The following is a 20,347-nucleotide window of genomic DNA, read 5'->3' as shown; positions in this document are numbered from 1 at the left end:
TCACGCTGAACTGCAGTGCGACTGCAATTACAGCATGGTCAAGAAGGGAGGCGTCATGCTGGGTGGCCATTAGAGATGAGCGGGTTCGGTTCCTCGGAATCCGAACCCGCCCGAACTTCACCCTTTTTTGCACGGGTCCGAGCAGACTCGGATCCTCCCGCCTTGCTCGGTTATCCCGAGCGCGCCCGAACGTCATCATCCCGCTGTCGGATTCTCACAAGACTCGGATTCTATATAAGGAGCCGCGCGTCGCCGCCATTTTCACACGTGCATTGAGATTGATAGGGAGAGGACGTGGCTGGCGTCCTCTCCGTTTAGATTAGAAGATAGAGACGAGTGACATTTGATTTACTACTAATTTGGGGAGCAGTTGAACTTGTCAGGAGTACTCAGTAGTGCAGAGTTTTGCTGATAGTGACCACCAGTTTTATTATTTATAATCCGTTCTCTGCCTGAAAAAAAACGATACACATACCATATATGTGCTCAGCCTCAGTGTGCTGCATGATATATCATCTATGTATATCTGACTGTGCTGAGTGCTCACTGCTCACACAACTTAATTGTGGGGGAGACTGGGGAGCAGTTATAGCAGGAGTACAGTGCACACTTTTGCTGCCAGTGTGACCACCAGTATATTGTCTGCCTGAAAAAGTTAAACACTCCTGTGGTGTTTTTTTTTTTTATTCTATAAACGCATTCTGCTGACAGTGTCCAGCAGGTCGGTCATACATTATATTATATAAATATTTACCTGCAGTAGTGTTATATTTTTTTTTCATCTCTATCATCTTTATCATCTCTATATTAGCAGACGCAGTACGGTAGTCCACGGCTGTGGCTATCTCTGTGTCGTCAGTGCTCGTCCATAATTGTATACCTACCTACCTGTGGTGGGTTTTTTTTTTCTATCTTCTTCATACTAGTAGTTTAGGAGTCTGCTGACAGTGTCCACCAGGTCCATCATTATATTATATACCTACAGTAGTAATATATTTATTATATTATCTATACTAGCAGACGCAGTACGGTAGTCCACGGCTGTGGCTATCTCTGTGTCGTCAGTGCTCGTCCATAATTGTATACCTACCTGTGGTGGGGTGTTTTTTTTCTATCTTCTTCATACTAGTAGTTTAGGAGTCTGCTGACAGTGTCCACCAGGTCCGTCATTATATTATATACCTACAGTAGTAATATATTTAGTATATTATCTATACTAGCAGACGCAGTACGGTAGTCCACGGCTGTACCTACCTCTGTGTCGTCACTCGTCCATAATTGTATACCTAACTGTGGTGGGGTTTTTTTTTCTATCTTCTTCATACTAGTAGTTTAGGAGTCTGCTGACAGTGTCCACCAGGTCCGTCATTATATTATATACCTACAGTAGTAATATATTTAGTATATTATCTATACTAGCAGACGCAGTACTGTAGTCCACGGCTGTACCTACCTCTGTGTCGTCACTCGTCCATAATTGTATACCTACCTGTGGTGGGGTTTTTTTTTCTATCTTCTTCATACTAGTAGTTTAGCAGTCTGCTGACAGTGTCCACCAGGTCCGTCATTATATTATATACCTACAGTAGTAATATATTTAGTATATTATCTATGCTAGCAGACGCAGTACGGTAGGCCACGGCTGTGGCTATCTCTGTGTCGTCAGTGCTCATCCATAATTGTATACCTACCTACCTGTGGTGGGTTTTTTTTTCTATCTTCTTCATACTAGTAGTTTAGGAGTCTGCTGACAGTGTCCACCAGGTCCGTCATTATATTATATACCTACAGTAGTAATATATTTAGTATATTATCTATACTAGCAGACGCAGTACGGTAGTCCACGGCTGTACCTACCTCTGTGTCGTCACTCGTCCATAATTGTATACCTACCTGTGGTGAAGTTTTTTTTCTATCTTCTTCATACTAGTAGTTTAGCAGTCTGCTGACAGTGTCCACCAGGTCCGTCATTACATTATATATACCTACAGTAGTTATATATATTTTTTTTTATATCATTAATTATCATCTCTATACTAGCAGACGCAGTACGGTAGGCCACGGCTGTGGCTATCTCTGTGTCGTCAGTGCTCGTCCATAATTGTATACCTACCTACCTGTGGTGGGGTTTTTTTTTCTGTCTTCATCATACTAGTAGTTTAGCAGTCTGCTGACAGTGTCCACCAGGTCCGTCATTATATAATATATACCTACAGTAGTTATATATATATTTTTTTTATATCATTAATTATCATCTCTATACTAGCAGACGCAGTACGGTAGTCCACGGCTGTAGCTACCTCTGTGTCGTCAGTCACTCGTCATCCATAAGTATACTAGTATCCATCCATCTCCATTGTTTACCTGAGGTGCCTTTTAGTTGTGCCTATTAAAATATGGAGAACAAAAATGTTGAGGTTCCAAAAATAGGGAAAGATCAAGATCCACTTCCACCTCGTGCTGAAGCTGCTGCCACTAGTCATGGCCGAGACGATGAAATTCCATCAACGTCGTCTGCCGAGGCCGATGCCCAATGTCATAGTACAGAGCATGTAAAATTCAAAACACAAAAGATCAGTAAAAAAAAGGACTCAAAAATCTAAATAAAAATCGTCGGAGGAGAAGCGTAAACTTGCCAATATGCCATTTACCACACGGAGTGGCAAGGAACGGCTGAGGCCCTGGCCTATGTTCATGGCTAGTGGTTCAGCTTCACATGAGGATGGAAGCACTCAGCCTCTCGCTAGAAAAATGAAAAGACTTAAGCTGGCAAAAGCACAGCAAAGAACTGTGCGTTCTTCAAAATCACAAATCCACAAGGAGAGTCCAATTGTGTCGGTTGCGATGCCTGACCTTCCCAACACTGGACGTGAAGAGCATGCACCTTCCACCATTTGCACACCCCCTGCAAGTGCTGGAAGGAGCACCCGCAGTCCAGTTCCTGATAGTCAGATTGAAGATGTCAGTGTTGAAGTACACCAGGATGAGGAGGATATGGGTGTTGCTGGCGCTGGGGAGGTGAGGTGGTTTGTTTAAGTCAGGCACCCGGGGAGACACCTGTTGTCCGTGGGAGGAATATGGCCATTGACATGCCTGGTGAAAATACCAAAAAAAACTGCTCTTCGGTGTGGAAGTATTTCAACAGAAATGCGAACAACAGGTGTCAAGCCGTGTGTTGCCTTTGTCAAGCTGTAATAAGTAGGGGTAAGGACGTTAACCACCTCGGAACATCCTCCCTTATACGTCACCTGCAGCGCATTCATCATAAGTCAGTGACAAGTTCAAAAACTTTGGGCGACAGCGGAAGCAGTCCACTGACCAGTAAATCCCTTCCTCTTGTAACCAAGCTCACGCAAACCACCCCACCAACTCCCTCAGTGTCAATTTCCTCCTTCCCCAGGAATGCCAATAGTCCTGCAGGCCATGTCACTGGCAATTCTGACGAGTTCTCTCCTGCCTGGGATTCCTCCGATGCATCCTTGAGTGTAACGCCTACTGCTGCTGGCGCTGCTGTTGTTGCTGCTGGGAGTCGATGGTCATCCCAGAGGGGAAGTCGTAAGACCACTTTTACTACTTCCACCAAGCAATTGACTGTCCAACAGTCCTTTGCAAGGAAGATGAAATATCACAGCAGTCATCCTGCTGCAAAGCGGATAACTGAGGCCTTGGCATCCTGGGCGGTGAGAAACGTGGTTCCGGTATCCATCATTACTTCAGAGCCAACTATAGACTTGATTGAGGTACTGTGTCCCCGGTACCAAATACCATCTAGGTTCCATTTCTCTAGGCAGGCGATACCGAAAATGTACACAGACCTCAGAAAAAGACTCACCAGTGTCCTAAAAAATGCAGTTGTACCCAATGTCCACTTAACCACGGACATGTGGACAAATGGGGCAGGGCAGACTCAGGACTATATGACTGTGACAGCCCACTGGGTAGATGTATTGACTCCCGCCGCAAGAACAGCAGCGGCGGCACCAGTAGCAGCATCTCGCAAACGCCAACTCTTTCCTAGGCAGGCTACGCTTTGTATCACCGCTTTCCAGAATACGCACACAGCTGAAAACCTCTTACGGCAACTGAGGAAGATCATCGCAGAATGGCTTACCCCAATTGGACTCTCCTGTGGATTTGTGGCATCGGACAACGCCAGCAATATTGTGCGTGCATTATATCTGGGCAAATTCCAGCACGTCCCATGTTTTGCACATACCTTGAATTTGGTGGTGCAGAATTATTTAAAAAACGACAGGGGTGTGCAAGAGATGCTGTCGGTGGCCAGAAGAATTGCGGGACACTTTCGGCGTACAGGCACCACGTACAGAAGACTGGAGCAACACCAAAAACGCCTGAACCTGCCCTGCCATCATCTGAAGCAAGAAGTGGTAACGAGGTGGAATTCAACCCTCTATATGCTTCAGAGGATGGAGGAGCAGCAAAAGGCCATTCAAGCCTATACATCTGACCACGATATAGGAGGTGGAATGCACCTGTCTCAAGCGCAGTGGAGAATGATTTCAACGTTGTGCAAGGTTCTGCAACCTTTTGAACTTGCCACACGTGAAGTCAGTTCAGACACTGCCAGCCTGAGTCAGGTCATTCCCGTCATCAGGCTTTTGCAGAAGAAGCTGGAGACATTGAAGGAGGAGCTAAGACAGAGCGATTCCGCTAGGCATGTGGGACTTGTGGATGGAGCCCTTCATTCGCTTAACCAGGATTCACGGGTGGTCAATCTGTTGAAATCAGAGCACTACATTTTGGCCACCGTGCTCGATCCTAGATTTAAAACCTACGTTGTATCTCTCTTTCCGGCAGACACAAGTCTGCAGGGGTTCAAAGACCTGCTGGTGAGAAAATTATCAAGTCAAGTGGAACTTGATCGGTCAACAGCTCCTCCTTCACATTCTCCCGCAATTGGGGGTGCGAGGAAAAGGCTCAGAATTCCGAGCCCACCCGCTGGCGGTGATGCAGGGCAGTCTGGAGCGACTGCTGATGCTGACATCTGGTCCGGACTGAAGGACCTGCCAACGATTACGGACATGACGTCTACTGTCACTGCATATGATTCTCTCACCATTGAAAGAATGGTGGAGGATTATATGAGTGACCGCATCCAAGTAGGCACGTCAGACAGTCCGTACGTATACTGGCAGGAAAAAGAGGCAATTTGGAGGCCCTTGCACAAACTGGCTTTATTCTACCTAAGTTGCCCTCCCACAAGTAGTACTCCGAAAGAGTGTTTAGTGCCGCCGCTCACCTTGTCAGCAATCGGCGTACGAGGTTACTTCCAGAAAATGTGGAGAAGATGATGTTCATTAAAATGAATTATAATCAATTGCTCCGTGGAGACATTGACCAGCAGCAATTGCCTCCACAAAGTACACAGGGAGCTGAGATGGTAGATTCCAGTGGGGACGAATTGATAATCTGTGAGGAGGGGGATGTACACGGTGATGAATCGGAGGATGATGATGAGGTGGACATCTTGCCTCTGTAGAGCCAGTTTGTGCAAGGAGAGATTAATTGCTTCTTTTTTGGTGGGGGTCCAAACCAACCCGTCATTTCAGTCACAGTCGTGTGGCAGACCCTGTCACTGAAATGATGGGTTGGTTAAAGTGTGCATGTCCTGTTTATACAACATAAGGGTGGGTGGGAGTGCCCAAGGACAATTCCATCTTGCACCTCTTTTTTCTTTCATTTTTCTTTGCGTCATGTGCTGTTTGGGGAGTGTTTTTTGGAAGGGCCATCCTGCGTGACACTGCAGTGCCACTCCTAGATGGGCCAGGTGTTTGTGTCGGCCACTTGGGTCGCTGAGCTTAGTCACACAGCTACCTCATTGCGCCTCTTTTTTTCTTTGCGTCATGTGCTGTTTGGGGAGTGTTTTTTGGAAGGGCCATCCTGCGTGACACTGCAGTGACACTCCTAGATGGGCCAGGTGTTTGTGTCGGCCACTTGGGTCGCTGAGCTTAGTCACACAGCTACCTCATTGCGCCTCTTTTTTTCTTTGCGTCATGTGCTGTTTGGGGAGTGTTTTTTGGAAGGGCCATCCTGCGTGACACTGCAGTGCCACTCCTAGATGGGCCAGGTGTTTGTGTCGGCCACTTGGGTCGCTGAGCTTAGTCACACAGCTACCTCATTGCGCCTCTTTTTTTCTTTGCGTCATGTGCTGTTTGGGGAGTGTTTTTGGAAGGGCCATCCTGCGTGACACTGCAGTGCCACTCCTAGATGGGCCAGGTGTTTGTGTCGGCCACTTGGGTCGCTGAGCTTAGTCACACAGCTACCTCATTGCGCCTCTTTTTTTCTTTGCGTCATGTGCTGTTTGGGGAGTGTTTTTTGGAAGGGCCATCCTGCGTGACACTGCAGTGCCACTCCTAGATGGGCCAGGTGTTTGTGTCGGCCACTTGGGTCGCTGAGCTTAGTCACACAGCTACCTCATTGCGCCTCTTTTTTTCTTTGCGTCATGTGCTGTTTGGGGAGTGTTTTTTGGAAGGGCTATCCTGCGTGACACTGCAGTGCCACTCCTAGATGGGCCAGGTGTTTGTGTCGGCCACTTGGGTCGCTGAGCTTAGTCATCCAGCGACCTCGGTGCAAATTTTAGGACTAAAAATAATATTGTGAGGTGTAAGGTGTTAAGAATAGACTGAAAATGAGTGGAAATTATGGTTATTGAGGTTAATAATACTTTGGGATCAAAATGACTCCCAAATTCTATGAACAAGGGAAAATGTCATCATCCCGCTGTCGGATTCTCGCGAGATTCGGATTCCATATAAAGAGCTGCGCGTTGCCGCCATTTTTACTCGTGCATTGAAGAGAGAGCGGAGAGGACGTGGCTATGTTCTCTCAGTGGAAATCTCAATATCAGTGCTCAGTATCAGTGGATACTTATTGCTGCTCAGTAATACTAGTAGTGTGTCTCTCCTGCTCAGTGTCAGTTCTCAGTAGTATCCTCATCAGTGCTCAGTATCACTGCTCATTGTCTTGTGCTGCATTGTTGTGCTCAGCATACTACAGTACATTACTAATAGTCCAGTGCTGCATCTTGCTGCTCAGTGTCAGTTCTAGTATCCTCATCAGTGCTCACTATCACTGCTCATTGCATTGTGGTGTTCTGTATACTACAGTAACATAGTAATATAGTAACATATAGTAACATAGTTTTTGAGGTTGAATAGAGGCAAATTGCCCATCGTGTTCAACCTGTTTTAAGTTGTGATGATTCTACATACTTGCTTAATAATGTATTATGACTAGTTAGCTACTACAACTCATGTTACCCCCGGATTAACCATGTTGATATTTTAAGTATTATAAACTTGGATAGCTTTTTCATTCAGAAATGTATCCATTCCTTTTTTAAATCCAATTACAGAGTCCGCCATTACCACCTTCCCTGGCAGGGAATTCCACATCCTGATTGCCCTAACAGTGAAGATCATAGTATCTCACCTGGCAGGTAAGTAGGAGTTGGGCCAGAGCTGTGGAGGATTGCTGCTCGGGCACCCCCTGTGAAGTGAAGGAGATCCAACTGAGGCAGCACAAGGGAACTCTCGAAAGAAGAACAAGGCTAGAGGAAGATCTGAGACAAAGAAATCTGACTTTTACCAGAGCTGACCAGAGGAAAGCACAAACACAGTCCCCCACTACCACAAATAATGCAGTCGAGTTTCCCACATTTTGGAAATCACAGGGGTCAGCATACCCAGAATGCAATGAATGAACCTCACCCTGGGAGAACAATCTTCATGACCATGGTATCGCCTATGCAAAATAAGTATGATTTGGGATAGGGCTGGGGAGGGCCGCTGCTCAGGCACATCTCTGTCAAGTATAGGAGATTCAACTGAGGCAGCACAAGGGAACTCTCATCTGGGGACAACAACTGCAGGGAGAACACATATTTTCAGATGAACATGGGAGGGCAGAAGGCTGCCTAATACTGAAGCACCCCCAAACAACAAACCAAATGCAACAACTAGTACAAGCATTCCTGGGGGAAGTTCTGCAGAAGACGGATTTGCATACGGTGATGTCATCCAAGCAGTGGGCCAAAGTTGGCTGGAACCCTCATCTGCATATGAAAAGAGAAAAGGGGCATGCAGGGCATGGCGGCCTTTTGCGGCGCTTGGATGACCCTTAGTTCGCATTAAACACCCCCACCCTCCTTCGGTGTGGGGCTCATGTTGACAATGCCCCAGCCCCTGAAGCATTCAAGCTGATTTCTTACAGCAGCTTGGCACTGTAACAGCTCCAGAGCTGCTCTGTAAGGCAAGTAAAAGGGTGTGTAGTTTGCATTGTGCATTGGAAGGCACAAAGTAAGCAGACAGGAGGAGAAGTCAGGATAGTGCACAAGGGTATAAAAGGGAGGGGCTCAAGAAAAAAGAAGTGGAAACAGACAGCAAACTAGGCTGGAGAGAGACCTGAGACAAAGAGATCTGAATTATACGAGAGCCGACCAGGGGAAACACAAATTATGCAGTCAAGTTTCCCACATTTGGGGAAATCGCAGGGGCAGCACACCCAGAGTGCAATGGGTAAGCCTTGCCCTGGAAGAAGCACCTTCATGATCATAGTATCTCACCTGGCAGGTAAGTAGGAGTTGGGCTTGAGCTGGGGAGGGTCGCTGCTCGGGCACCGCCCTGTCAACTGAAGGAGATCCAACTGAGGAAGCACAAGGGAACTCTCGAAAGAAGAACAAGGCTAGAGGAAGATCTGAAACAAAGAAATCTGACTTTTACCAGAGCTGACCAGAGGAAAACACAAACACAGTCCCCCACTACCACAAATAATGCAGTCGAGTTACCCACATTTGGGGAAATCACAGGGATCAGCATACCCAAAATGCAATGAATGAACCTCACCCTGGGAGAACAATCTTCATGACCATGGTATCTCCTATGCAAAATAAGTATGATTTGGGATAGGGCTGGGGAGGGCCGCTGCTCAGGCACATCTCTGTCAAGTAAAGGAGATTCAACTGAGGCAGCACAAGGGAACTCTCATCTTGGGACAACAACTGCAGGGAGAACACATATTTTCAGATGAACATGGGAGGGCAGAAGGCTGCCTAATACTGAAGCACCCCCAAACAACAAACCAAATGCAACAACTAGTGCAAGCATTCCGGGGGGAAGGCCTGCAGCAGATGGATTTGCATATGGTGATGTCATCCAAGCAGTGGGTCAAAGTTGGCTTCAATCCTCATCTGCATATGAAAAGAGAAAAGGGGCGTGCAGGGTATGGCGGCCTTTTGCGGCGCTTGGATGACCCCTAGTTCGCATTAAACACCTCCACCCTCCTTTGGTGTGGGGCTCATGTTGACAATGCCCCAGCCTCTGAAGCATTCAAGCTTATTTCTTACAGCAGCTTGGCACTGAAACAGCTCCAGAGCTGCTCCGTAAGGCAAGTAAAAGGGTGTGGGCCCTGCAGCACTACCTGTAGTTTGCATTGTGCATTGGAAGGCACAAAGTAAGCAGACAGGAGGAGAAGTCAGGATAGTGCACAAGGGTTAGCTGAACACACTAACCGATTGCGCCACAGAGACACTTTGCAAAAAGTATATACTGACAAAGACTAATAAGCATTCATCTAGAACGTTTCCTAGAAAAACTTTAAAAAGTCAATAATCTGGAGAGTGTTTGTAAGATGTTTCTTCCAGCAACCAATGAAGAAACACATTGGTACTTTCGCATGATGAGTGAGTGCTTCAGGATCTCTTGCACTTACATGTGCAGCAGAGTACTGCAATGGAAGCATGCTGGGTCCATAACCCAGAGGTAGGCAGATTGAAACTATCCTTTGCTATATGCATTTTTTTGTTGTTCATTAAAGTAATCCAAAACTGGGATTGATATTTTAGCTTTTATTTTTACTTAAAGTACAATAACTTTTACCATTTTAATTTGTTTTAATAGTATATTGACAGTATTGTTTTCTTTCAAAAATCCACTTAATTTTCTTTACCCTATTATTAAAATGGTAATTGACAAAAACAAACTACATTGTCACCAGAAGGGCAATACAAAATGTACAAGTGATATATTAAAATCATCTTTCCAGCTTGAATTTCAATGATGCATTGGGGCAACGATTTTGTGCGAAACATCTTCACCCTTAAATAAAGATTTTCTTAATTCCTTACCTGTGTGCTAATTAGATATCACCTTGTTTTCACATTAAACAGACTTCCACATGAGAAAGCAGCAAGGATGCAGTGGCGTTAATGTTTCCTGGTGTCAACCTGTATTATTTCAGTAGATATTGAAATGAGGATGCATCTTGCTGCCTTTCCAATGAAGCAAGTTTAATTTAGTAATAGGTGAAAAACCATCCCTACAAATATGTTAATCAGATACTTGGCTTTGTGGACACTTTTCAGAGAACAAATTAGTTAGCATAAAAATAAAGCCAGAAAATGAAGAGCTGTTTAATCACTCAATTGGATTTTTCTGCCAGCATTTTTCTTTTTCTCTGCAACCCACTGCTAAATTGTGCTTCCTAGCTGTTTTTATAAAATCACTGAATCAAATCTAACTCTGATTACATCAGAGAAGGCCAGGTACCCTACACCATAACAGGGGGTTTCGAAATTTTGACTTGTCTACTTAAATATCACCAAAATCTGATCACAAGGTCAATTACATCCCTGGGTGGGATTGAACCACCAACCTTTTGATTAATAGCTGAACACACTAACCGATTGCGCCACAGAGACACTTTGCAAAAAGTACATACTGACAAAGACTAATAAGCATTCATCTAGAACGTTTCCTAGAAAAACTTTAAAAAGTCAATAATCTGGAGAGTTTTTGTAAGATGTTTCTTCCAGCAACCAATGAAGAAACACATTGGTACTTTCGCATGATGAGTGAGTGCTTCAGGATCTCTTGCACTTACATGTGCAGCAGAGTACTGCACTGGAAGCATGCTGGGCCCATAACCCAGAGGTAGGCAGATTGAAACTATCCTTTGCTATATGCATTTTTTTTTTGTTCATTAAAGTAATCCAAAACTGGGATTGATATTTTAGCTTTTATTTTTACTTAAAGTACAATAACTTTTACCATTTTAATTTTTTTTAATAGTATATTGACAGTATTGTTTTCTTTCAAAAATCCAATTAATTTTCTTTACCCGATTATTAAAATGGTAATTGACAAAAACAAACTACATTGTCACCAGAAGGGCAATACAAAATGTACAAGTGATATATTAAAATCATCTTTCCAGCTTGAATTTCAATGATGCATTGGGGCAACGATTTTGTGAGAAACATCTTCACCCTTAAATAAAGATTTTCTTAATTCCTTACCTGTGTGCTAATTAGATATCACCTTGTTTTCACATTAAACAGACTTCCACATGAGAAAGCAGCAAGGATGCAGTGGCGTTAATGTTTCCTGGTGTCAACCTGTATTATTTCAGTAGATATTGAAATGAGGATGCATCTTGCTGCCTTTCCAATGAAGCAAGTTTAATTTAGTAATAGGTGAAAAACCATCCCTACAAATATGTTAATCAGATACTTGGCTTTGTGGACACTTTTCAGAGAACAAATTAGTTAGCATAAAAATAAAGCCAGAAAATGAAGAGCTGTTTAATCACTCAATTGGATTTTTCTGCCAGCATTTTTCTTTTTCTCTGCAACCCACTGCTAAATTGTGCTTCCTAGCTGTTTTTATAAAATCACTGAATCAAATCTAACTCTGATTACATCAGAGAAGGCCAGGTACCCTACACCATAACAGGGGGTTTGAAATTTTGACTTGTCTACTTAAAGATCACCAAAATCTGATAACAAGGTCAATTAAGTCCCTGGGTGGGATTGAACCACCAACCTTTTGGTTAAAAGCCTTACACACTAACTGATTGCGCCACCGCGACACTTTGCAAAAGTACATACTGACAAAGGCTAATAAGCATTCATCTAGAACGATTCCTAGAAACATTTTAAAAAGTCAATAATGTGGAGAGTTTTTGTATGATGTTTCTTCCATCAACCAATGAAGAAACACATTGGTACTTTCCCATGATGAGTGAGTGCTTCAGGATCTCTTGCACTTACATGTGCAGCAGAGTACTGTAATGGAAGCATGCTGGGTCCATAACCCAGAGGTAGGCAGATTGAAACTATCCTCTGCTATATGCATTTTTTTTTTGTTAATTAAAGTAATCCAAAACTGGGATTGATATTTTTGCTCTTTTATTTTTACTTAAAGTACAATAACTTTTACCATTTTAATTTGTTTTAATAGTATATTGACAGTATTGTTTTCTTTCAAAAATCCAATTAATTTTCTTTACCCGATTATTAAAATGGTAATTGACAAAAGCAAACTACATTGTCACCAGAAGAGCAATACAAAATGTACAAGTGATATATTAAAATCATCTTTCCAGCTTGAATTTCAATGATGCATTGGGGCAACGATTTTGTGAGAAACATCTTCACCCTTAAATAAAGATTTTCTTAATTCCTTACCTGTGTGCTAATTAGATATCACCTTGTTTTCACATTAAACAGACTTCCACATGAGAAAGCAGCAAGGATGCAGTGGCGTTAATGTTTCCTGGTGTCAACCTGTATTATTTCAGTAGATATTGAAATGAGGATGCATCTTGCTGCCTTTCCAATGAAGCAAGTTTAATTTAGTAATAGGTGAAAAACCATCCCTACAAAGATGTTAATCAGATACTTGGCTTTGTGGACACTTTTCAGAGAACAAATTTGTTAGCATAAAAATAAAGCCAGAAAATGAAGAGCTGTTTAATCAGTCAATTGGATTTTTTTGCCAGCATATTTCTTTTTCTCTGCAACCCACTGCTAAATTGTGCTTCCTAGCTGTTTTTATAAAATCACTGAATCAAATCTAACTCTGATTACATCAGAGAAGGCCAGGTACCCTACACCATAACAGGGGTTTTCGAAATTTTGACTTGTCTACTTAAATATCACCAAAATCTGATCACAAGGTCAATTACGTCCCTGGGTGGGATTGAACCACCAACCTTTTGATTAATAGCTGAACACACTAACCGATTGCGCCACAGAGACACTTTGCAAAAAGTACATACTGACAAAGACTAATAAGCATTCATCTAGAACGTTTCCTAGAAAAACTTTAAAAAGTCAATAATCTGGAGAGTTTTTGTAAGATGTTTCTTCCAGCAACCAATGAAGAAACACATTGGTACTTTCGCATGATGAGTGAGTGCTTCAGGATCTCTTGCACTTACATGTGCAGCAGAGTACTGCACTGGAAGCATGCTGGGCCCATAACCCAGAGGTAGGCAGATTGAAACTATCCTTTGCTATATGCATTTTTTTTTTGTTCATTAAAGTAATCCAAAACTGGGATTGATATTTTAGCTTTTATTTTTACTTAAAGTACAATAACTTTTACCATTTTAATTTTTTTTAATAGTATATTGACAGTATTGTTTTCTTTCAAAAATCCAATTAATTTTCTTTACCCGATTATTAAAATGGTAATTGACAAAAACAAACTACATTGTCACCAGAAGAGCAATACAAAATGTACAAGTGATATATTAAAATCATCTTTTCAGCTTGAATTTCAATGATGCATTGGGGCAACGATTTTGTGAGAAACATCTTCACCCTTAAATAAAGATTTTCTTAATTCCTTACCTGTGTGCTAATTAGATATCACCTTGTTTTCACATTAAACAGACTTCCACATGAGAAAGCAGCAAGGATGCAGTGGCGTTAATGTTTCCTGGTGTCAACCTGTATTATTTCAGTAGATATTGAAATGAGGATGCATCTTGCTGCCTTTCCAATGAAGCAAGTTTAATTTAGTAATAGGTGAAAAACCATCACTACAAATATGTTAATCAGATACTTGGCTTTGTGGACACTTTTCAGAGAACAAATTAGTTAGCATAAAAATAAAGCCAGAAAATGAAGAGCTGTTTAATCATTCAATTGGATTTTTCTGCCAGCATATTTCTTTTTCTCTGCAACCCACTGCTAAATTGTGCTTCCTAGCTGTTTTTATAAAATCACTGAATCAAATCTAACTCTGATTACATCAGAGAAGGCCAGGTACCCTACACCATAAGAGGGGGTTTGCAATTTTGACTTGTCTACTTAAATATCACCAAAATCTGATCACAAGGTCAATTACGTCCCTGGGTGGGATTGAACCACCAACCTTTTGATTAATAGCTGAACACACTAACCGATTGCGCCACAGAGACACTTTGCGAAAAGTATATACTGACAAAGACTAATAAGCATTCATCTAGAACGTTTCCTAGAAAAACTTTAAAAAGTCAATAATCTGGAGAGTGTTTGTAAGATGTTTCTTCCAGCAACCAATGAAGAAACACATTGGTACTTTCGCATGATGAGTGAGTGCTTCAGGATCTCTTGCACTTACATGTGCAGCAGAGTACTGCACTGGAAGCATGCTGGGCCCATAACCCAGAGGTAGGCAGATTGAAACTATCCTTTGCTATATGCATTTTTTTTTTGTTCATTAAAGTAATCCAAAACTGGGATTGATATTTTAGCTTTTATTTTTACTTAAAGTACAATAACTTTTACCATTTTAATTTTTTTTAATAGTATATTGACAGTATTGTTTTCTTTCAAAAATCCAATTAATTTTCTTTACCCGATTATTAAAATGGTAATTGACAAAAACAAACTACATTGTCACCAGAAGAGCAATACAAAATGTACAAGTGATATATTAAAATCATCTTTCCAGCTTGAATTTCAATGATGCATTGGGGCAACGATTTTGTGAGAAACATCTTCACCCTTAAATAAAGATTTTCTTAATTCCTTACCTGTGTGCTAATTAGATATCACCTTGTTTTCACATTAAACAGACTTCCACATGAGAAAGCAGCAAGGATGCAGTGGCGTTAATGTTTCCTGGTGTCAACCTGTATTATTTCAGTAGATATTGAAATGAGGATGCATCTTGCTGCCTTTCCAATGAAGCAAGTTTAATTTAGTAATAGGTGAAAAACCATCCCTACAAATATGTTAATCAGATACTTGGCTTTGTGGACACTTTTCAGAGAACAAATTAGTTAGCATAAAAATAAAGCCAGAAAATGAAGAGCTGTTTAATCACTCAATTGGATTTTTCTGCCAGCATTTTTCTTTTTCTCTGCAACCCACTGCTAAATTGTGCTTCCTATCTGTTTTTATAAAATCACTGAATCAAATCTAACTCTGATTACATCAGAGAAGGCCAGGTACCCTACACCATAACAGGGGGTTTGAAATTTTGACTTGTCTACTTAAAGATCACCAAAATCTGATAACAAGGTCAATTAAGTCCCTGGGTGGGATTGAACCACCAACCCTTTTGGTTAAAAGCCTTACACACTAACTGATTGCGCCTCCGCGACACTTTGCAAAAGTACATACTGACAAAGGCTAATAAGCATTCATCTAGAACGATTCCTAGAAACATTTTAAAAAGTCAATAATGTGGAGAGTTTTTGTATGATGTTTCTTCCATCAACCAATGAAGAAACACATTGGTACTTTCCCATGATGAGTGAGTGCTTCAGGATCTCTTGCACTTACATGTGCAGCAGAGTACTGTAATGGAAGCATGCTGGGTCCATAACCCAGAGGTAGGCAGATTGAAACTATCCTCTGCTATATGCATTTTTTTTTTGTTAATTAAAGTAATCCAAAACTGGGATTGATATTTTTGCTCTTTTATTTTTACTTAAAGTACAATAACTTTTACCATTTTAATTTGTTTTAATAGTATATTGACAGTATTGTTTTCTTTCAAAAATCCAATTAATTTTCTTTACCCGATTATTAAAATGGTAATTGACAAAAGCAAACTACATTGTCACCAGAAGAGCAATACAAAATGTACAAGTGATATATTAAAATCATCTTTCCAGCTTGAATTTCAATGATGCATTGGGGCAACGATTTTGTGAGAAACATCTTCACCCTTAAATAAAGATTTTCTTAATTCCTTACCTGTGTGCTAATTAGATATCACCTTGTTTTCACATTAAACAGACTTCCACATGAGAAAGCAGCAAGGATGCAGTGGCGTTAATGTTTCCTGGTGTCAACCTGTATTATTTCAGTAGATATTGAAATGAGGATGCATCTTGCTGCCTTTCCAATGAAGCAAGTTTAATTTAGTAATAGGTGAAAAACCATCCCTACAAAGATGTTAATCAGATACTTGGCTTTGTGGACACTTTTCAGAGAACAAATTTGTTAGCATAAAAATAAAGCCAGAAAATGAAGAGCTGTTTAATCAGTCAATTGGATTTTTTTGCCAGCATATTTCTTTTTCTCTGCAACCCACTGCTAAATTGTGCTTCCTAGCTGTTTTTATAAAATCACTGAATCAAATCTAACTCTGATTACATCAGAGAAGGCCAGGTACCCTACACCATAACAGGGGTTTTCGAAATTTTGACTTGTCTACTTAAATATCACCAAAATCTGATCACAAGGTCAATTACGTCCCTGGGTGGGATTGAACCACCAACCTTTTGATTAATAGCTGAACACACTAACCGATTGCGCCACAGAGACACTTTGCAAAAAGTACATACTGACAAAGACTAATAAGCATTCATCTAGAACGTTTCCTAGAAAAACTTTAAAAAGTCAATAATCTGGAGAGTTTTTGTAAGATGTTTCTTCCAGCAACCAATGAAGAAACACATTGGTACTTTCGCATGATGAGTGAGTGCTTCAGGATCTCTTGCACTTACATGTGCAGCAGAGTACTGCACTGGAAGCATGCTGGGCCCATAACCCAGAGGTAGGCAGATTGAAACTATCCTTTGCTATATGCATTTTTTTTTTGTTCATTAAAGTAATCCAAAACTGGGATTGATATTTTAGCTTTTATTTTTACTTAAAGTACAATAACTTTTACCATTTTAATTTTTTTTAATAGTATATTGACAGTATTGTTTTCTTTCAAAAATCCAATTAATTTTCTTTACCCGATTATTAAAATGGTAATTGACAAAAACAAACTACATTGTCACCAGAAGAGCAATACAAAATGTACAAGTGATATATTAAAATCATCTTTTCAGCTTGAATTTCAATGATGCATTGGGGCAACGATTTTGTGAGAAACATCTTCACCCTTAAATAAAGATTTTCTTAATTCCTTACCTGTGTGCTAATTAGATATCACCTTGTTTTCACATTAAACAGACTTCCACATGAGAAAGCAGCAAGGATGCAGTGGCGTTAATGTTTCCTGGTGTCAACCTGTATTATTTCAGTAGATATTGAAATGAGGATGCATCTTGCTGCCTTTCCAATGAAGCAAGTTTAATTTAGTAATAGGTGAAAAACCATCACTACAAATATGTTAATCAGATACTTGGCTTTGTGGACACTTTTCAGAGAACAAATTAGTTAGCATAAAAATAAAGCCAGAAAATGAAGAGCTGTTTAATCATTCAATTGGATTTTTCTGCCAGCATATTTCTTTTTCTCTGCAACCCACTGCTAAATTGTGCTTCCTAGCTGTTTTTATAAAATCACTGAATCAAATCTAACTCTGATTACATCAGAGAAGGCCAGGTACTCTACACCATAAGAGGGGGTTTGCAATTTTGACTTGTCTACTTAAATATCACCAAAATCTGATCACAAGGTCAATTACGTCCCTGGGTGGGATTGAACCACCAACCTTTTGATTAATAGCTGAACACACTAACCGATTGCGCCACAGAGACACTTTGCGAAAAGTATATACTGACAAAGACTAATAAGCATTCATCTAGAACGTTTCCTAGAAAAACTTTAAAAAGTCAATAATCTGGAGAGTGTTTGTAAGATGTTTCTTCCAGCAACCAATGAAGAAACACATTGGTACTTTCGCATGATGAGTGAGTGCTTCAGGATCTCTTGCACTTACATGTGCAGCAGAGTACTGTAATGGAAGCATGCTGGGTCCATAACCCAGAGGTAGGCAGATTGAAACTATCCTCTGCTATATGCATTTTTTTTTTGTTAATTAAAGTAATCCAAAACTGGGATTGATATTTTTGCTCTTTTATTTTTACTTAAAGTACAATAACTTTTACCATTTTAATTTGTTTTAATAGTATATTGACAGTATTGTTTTCTTTCAAAAATCCAATTAATTTTCTTTACCCGATTATTAAAATGGTAATTGACAAAAACAAACTACATTGTCACCAGAAGAGCAATACAAAATGTACAAGTGATATATTAAAATCATCTTTCCAGCTTGAATTTCAATGATGCATTGGGGCAACGATTTTGTGAGAAACATCTTCACCCTTAAATAAAGATTTTCTTAATTCCTTACCTGTGTGCTAATTAGATATCACCTTGTTTTCACATTAAACAGACTTCCACATGAGAAAGCAGCAAGGATGCAGTGGCGTTAATGTTTCCTGGTGTCAACCTGTATTATTTCAGTAGATATTGAAATGAGGATGCATCTTGCTGCCTTTCCAATGAAGCAAGTTTAATTTAGTAATAGGTGAAAAACCATCCCTACAAAGATGTTAATCAGATACTTGGCTTTGTGGACACTTTTCAGAGAACAAATTTGTTAGCATAAAAATAAAGCCAGAAAATGAAGAGCTGTTTAATCAGTCAATTGGATTTTTTTGCCAGCATATTTCTTTTTCTCTGCAACCCACTGCTAAATTGTGCTTCCTAGCTGTTTTTATAAAATCACTGAATCAAATCTAACTCTGATTACATCAGAGAAGGCCAGGTACCCTACACCATAACAGGGGTTTTCGAAATTTTGACTTGTCTACTTAAATATCACCAAAATCTGATCACAAAGTCAATTACGTCCCTGGGTGGGATTGAACCACCAACCTTTTGATTAATAGCTGAACACACTAACCGATTGCGCCACAGAGACACTTTGCAAAAAGTACATACTGACAAAGACTAATAAGCATTCATCTAGAACGTTTCCTAGAAAAACTTTAAAAAGTCAATAATCTGGAGAGTTTTTGTAAGATGTTTCTTCCAGCAACCAATGAAGAAACACATTGGTACTTTCGCATGATGAGTGAGTGCTTCAGGATCTCTTGCACTTACATGTGCAGCAGAGTACTGCACTGGAAGCATGCTGGGCCCATAACCCAGAGGTAGGCAGATTGAAACTATCCTTTGCTATATGCATTTTTTTTTGTTCATTAAAGTAATCCAAAACTGGGATTGATATTTTAGCTTTTATTTTTACTTAAAGTACAATAACTTTTACCATTTTAATTTTTTTTAATAGTATATTGACAGTATTGTTTTCTTTCAAAAATCCAATTAATTTTCTTTACCCGATTATTAAAATGGTAATTGACAAAAACAAACTACATTGTCACCAGAAGAGCAATACAAAATGTACAAGTGATATATTAAAATCATCTTTCCAGCTTGAATTTCAATGATGCATTGGGGCAACGATTTTGTGAGAAACATCTTCACCCTTAAATAAAGATTTTCTTAATTCCTTACCTGTGTGCTAATTAGATATCACCTTGTTTTCACATTAAACAGACTTCCACATGAGAAAGCAGCAAGGATGCAGTGGCGTTAATGTTTCCTGGTGTCAACCTGTATTATTTCAGTAGATATTGAAATGAGGATGCATCTTGCTGCCTTTCCAATGAAGCAAGTTTAATTTAGTAATAGGTGAAAAACCATCCCTACAAATATGTTAATCAGATACTTGGCTTTGTGGACACTTTTCAGAGAACAAATTAGTTAGCATAAAAATAAAGCCAGAAAATGAAGAGCTGTTTAATCACTCAATTGGATTTTTCTGCCAGCATATTTCTTTTTCTCTGCAACCCACTGCTAAATTGTGCTTCCTAGCTGTTTTTATAAAATCACTGAATCAAATCTAACTCTGATTACATCAGAGAAGGCCAGGTACCCTACACCATAACAGGGGGTTTGAAATTTTGACTTGTCTACTTAAAGATCACCAAAATCTGATCACAAGGTCAATTAAGTCCCTGGGTGGGATTGAACCACCAACCTTTTGGTTAATAGCCTTACACACTAACTGATTGCGCCACAGCGACACTTTGCAAAACTATATACTGACAAAGGCTAATAAGCATTCATCTAGAACGATTCCTAGAAACATTTTAAAAAGTCAATAATGTGGAGAGTTTTTGTAAGATGTTTCTTCCATCAACCAATGAAGAAACACATTGGTACTTTCCCATGATGAGTGAGTGCTTCAGGATCTCTTGCACTTACATGTGCAGCAGAGTACTGTAATGGAAGCATGCTGGGTCCATAACCCAGAGGTAGGCAGATTGAAACTATCCTCTGCTATATGCATTTTTT

The 20,347-nt window shown here is 40.4% G+C and overlaps 3 non-coding genes across 3 annotated transcripts; all 3 read right to left on the bottom strand.

The window, feature by feature from the left end:
- Positions 1-7,618: 7,618 nt before the first annotated feature.
- Positions 7,619-7,781, bottom strand: LOC135038054 (U1 spliceosomal RNA). Its single transcript, XR_010232479.1, has one exon. It is a non-coding gene; the product is annotated as a U1 spliceosomal RNA (small nuclear RNA).
- Positions 7,782-8,436: 655 nt separating this feature from the next.
- Positions 8,437-8,599, bottom strand: LOC135037996 (U1 spliceosomal RNA). The gene has a single exon (XR_010232430.1). It is a non-coding gene; the product is annotated as a U1 spliceosomal RNA (small nuclear RNA).
- Positions 8,600-8,751: 152 nt separating this feature from the next.
- On the bottom strand, positions 8,752-8,915 carry LOC135038044 (U1 spliceosomal RNA). Its single transcript, XR_010232469.1, has one exon. It is a non-coding gene; the product is annotated as a U1 spliceosomal RNA (small nuclear RNA).
- Positions 8,916-20,347: the final 11,432 nt, after the last annotated feature.

The sequence above is a fragment of the Pseudophryne corroboree genome, unplaced genomic scaffold (genome assembly GCF_028390025.1).
Source record: "Pseudophryne corroboree isolate aPseCor3 unplaced genomic scaffold, aPseCor3.hap2 scaffold_697, whole genome shotgun sequence".
Lineage (NCBI taxonomy): Eukaryota > Metazoa > Chordata > Amphibia > Anura > Myobatrachidae > Pseudophryne > Pseudophryne corroboree.
This window is presented reverse-complemented; position numbering and strand designations above follow the sequence as displayed.